The sequence below is a fragment of the Pteropus alecto genome, unplaced genomic scaffold, assembly GCF_000325575.1.
Source record: "Pteropus alecto unplaced genomic scaffold, ASM32557v1 scaffold34, whole genome shotgun sequence".
Taxonomy (NCBI): Eukaryota; Metazoa; Chordata; class Mammalia; order Chiroptera; family Pteropodidae; genus Pteropus; species Pteropus alecto.
Window position 1 is genome coordinate 1,996,865 of NW_006435763.1, and position 3,881 is coordinate 2,000,745.

The following is a 3,881-nucleotide window of genomic DNA, read 5'->3' on the forward strand; positions in this document are numbered from 1 at the left end:
CCAGAGGACTCGGTTCTCCAGCCTCTTTGTTTTCCCTGTCCTTCTCATTCCCTCTTCTCTGGCCCCCAGCGCTTTGCTGACCAGTTGTTCCCAGTTACTTCGTTTCCCGCTCTGGTCCTTGGTTCTTACATCTTGGTGATTTTTTTCAGACTCCAGCCCCTTCGTTTTCTTTTCTTAGCTCCTCTGAGATCTCCCTTGTCCTGTCGTGCAAGCCTTCCCTTGTCCAGTGCTGAGCCCATCTGGGGACATCGCTTGTCCCGCCTGGTCCACCCCTCGCCTTCCCACAAGGGAGGGGGCTGGTTTTGGCGGGGAAGCTGGGGCGTGTGTGAAGGGAGGCGGGTGTGGACAGATGTCCTCGGTGTTTCCGAAGTTTAGTCCCTAGAGTTGGATTCGGATTCTCAGTCCTTTCCTCTGAAGAGATCTGTTGGTGTTTTGGTGCTAAGTCATTCCTTGGTGCTGTATGTGGAGATGGAGTGACTCAGGGAAGCCTCTCAGCCCGCCCAGACCGGGCTCTGGATTCACTTAGGAGGACCCGCCCACCCTCACATGGCCTGTTTTCCTCTCTCTGAAGAGCCCAGCTTCCTTGGCCCTAGCCTTTCAACCGGCATTTCTGGAAGCCATGTGTGTGGCAGGCGCAAGGCAAAGGGGATAACACGTCTCTTAATTTTTAACTTTTAAGTTATCTCGTAGATCATTTTTTCGAAGTTATGTGCCTTTTGTTTTTGCTACTCAAGAGCAAGATTTGTGAAATTGATGGTCCTAATGAGGGAGCTGGTGGGGGGTGGGGGGCAGGGTAGAGGATTTCTTGGGGGATAGTCCAGCTTCCCTGCCCAGAGCAAACGATTTTTGCCTAATTAAAGTTTCTGGTCCTTGGAATAACAAAGATGTGATGAACTGGTTTCCACCCAGGAGGTAATACAGCCTGGTGTAAGTACAGGCCCTGGAGCCAGATGGCCTGGGTTCAAATCCTGGCTCTGCCACATAAAGCTGTGTGATTCAGAGAGAGTTACTTGACCATTCTGGAAGTCCCAGCAAAATGGGGACAAACAGTACCCATCTCCTAGGCATTGTTGCAATGACCAAATAACATTACTCAGGTAAAGTGATTGGCATGTGCCTTTTGCAGGAGATGTAGTCAGGAGCTTAGAGCTGTTGTTGTTTCCTTAAGGACCCATGTGGGGCTCAGGTGGGGTGGTTTTGTGGTCCAGATCTGGGACAAAGGCTGAGACTAAGTACTCCCTGAAAATCTCTTCCTTTTAATGTGATGAAGGAGTCTCTGCCTTAGGCTCACAGTTGTGGACCATTTTCTCCTTTGCCTTCATCACAGGAATAGGTGAGACTGATCAATGATCAAGGAGCGATTTAATATTAGAGATAAGTTTTAAAATTTAATTAAAAAAATTATTAGGTCTAAGGCCAAAAACTGACAAAAGGAAACCAACAAATGGCTTTTAAAAAGGAAAATGCATTAAGAACGAAAGCCTTCTTTTGGAAGGATTGTAATTGAGAAAAAGTGGTTGCCAAGACTGGAAGGGGAAGTCCAAGGGGTTTTCAGTCGTTTTTGAGAATATAGTTGAAATTGGGTTTTCCCACTTGTGGGATTGATAATTGGCACACAATAAAATAATGTGGCATGGAATTGTTTCCTCTCTTTTGTTTGACCTTTTTATTAATAGAAAAATTTAAACATCATGAAAATGAAGAGAATAATCTAATGAACAATTACCAACTCGTGACCACTTCACCTATATACCTATTTACTTCCTACCTCCCCAGTTTGTTTTGAAACTAATCCCAGGCACTATATCATTTCAATAGTAAATATTTCAATATGTATCTCTAAAATACAGGGACTCCCTTTTAAAAACAGAATTCCATTTTCATACCTATAAGAACTTAGCAATAATTCATTAACATCATCAGATAGTCAATGTTCAAATTTCTATGATTGCATTATAATCTTATTTTATAGTACATTTTTAAAACTCAGGACCTAAAAAAGTTTTAAACAATGCAGACTGGCTTGTCCTTTAAGTCTTTTAGGCTTCTCTTTTTTTAGTTTAAATCTTTTTTCAGTGTTCGGTATATTCACAGAGTTGTGCAAATAGCACCATAATCACGTTTAGAACATTTTCATTATTCCAGAAGAAACCCTGTACCTGTTAGCAGTCGTTCCTCATTCTCCCTCCCTTCCGCCCCTGGCAGCCACTAATCTACTTTCTCTGTGGATTTGCCTATTCTGGATATTTCATATAAATTAGTCCTACAATATGTGGAGTTTTGTGTCTGGCTCTTTTCACTAAGTATGCTTCCACAGTTCATGTTGTAGCATGTGTCTGTACTTCATTCCTTTTTGTGGCTGAATAATATCCATTTATGTGGATATTCACATTTTGTTTGCTTATTCGTCAGTTGCTGGACATTTCACTTGTTTCCACTTTTTGGCTATAGTGAATAATGTTGCAGTGAACGTTCACATGCAAGTTTTTGTGAATATATGTTTTCATTTCTCTATGGTATGTAAGAGTGGAATTGCCGGGTCATAGGGTACCTCTAAGAGGAGAATTGCTGGATCCATTTGAGGAACCGTCAGACTGTCTTCCAGTGTGGCGGCACTATTGTCCTTTCCCACCAGCACTGTATGAAAGTTTGGTTCCTCCACATCCTTGCTTACTGTCTTTTTGATAATAGCCATTCAAGTGACTGTGAAGTGGTGTCTCTTTGTGGTTTTGATTTGCATCTCCCTAATGACTAATGATGATGAACATCTTTTTCATGTGCTTATTGGCCATTTGTGTGTCTTCCGTGGAGAAAGGTCCGTTCAGATTCTTTGTCCATTTTTTTAAATAAGTTGTTTTTATTGTTGAGCTATAAGGAATCTGTATAATTTCAGGATACACGTCCCTTATCAGATATGTTATTGATAAACATGTTCTTTCATTCTGTGGATTGATTTTTCCTGAAATGATGGTATCTTTTGAAGCACAAAGTCTTTTTTTTTTTTTTAACTGTAGGTTTCCCTTTCATCTCTGTGCCGCCCCCCGCCACCCTCCCCCCGCAATTTTTGTTGGAAGAATCAGTTTATCCTGTAAAGTTTCTTTGCAAAATTTTGCTGATTGCATCCTTTTGGTGTGGCTTGATGTGTTTCTCAGTCTCTTGTATATCCTATAAATTGGCAGTTAGAATCCACTATATTTTGAGTTGATGATGTTTGAGCAGAGTTAGAGGTCAGATGGGTTGAAGGCCAAATACATTAAGTGCACAGAACCAGGAAGTGGAACGGCTCTAGGTAATGCATACACGAGATAAATGGGTATCATGAGGCCAGAAACAAATAAGATGACCATTAATAGGGAGTGGATAAATATATGTGGTATGGTCACATGATGGAAAACTTCAAAGATGTTAAAAGGAACAAAATGGATTTATACACATCACTGTGGCTATATCTTAACATTAACATTATCTAAAAAAAAGCAGGGCACAGAATTATACCTAAAATGTAATTGATGCACATTAAAGCATGCACATAAAACAGTGTTTTTGGATTCGTATGTGTAGGTAGAAGTAAGCAAATTGTCAGGAGGAAGGAAGTCTCCACATAGCACATGTGGGTGGTTGTCTCAGGGTGATAGTTGTCACAGTTTATTTGTTTTCCTGTAAAGAATCCAGTACGTAGGAATACTTGATTACCAGCTTCTACTAGCTAAGAAATTCTGATTTTCAGATAATGCTTTTGCAGTTGCTGAGAAAGTAAAGTTGTAGGACTAGAAAGTCATTATGATTCTCAAGCACTGTCTTTTGTAAGACTATCTTTGAAGCCCTTGATGCTCATTTCCATTGGTGATTATTCTCTAAAGAATTCTTCTTAAGTTAGAAAG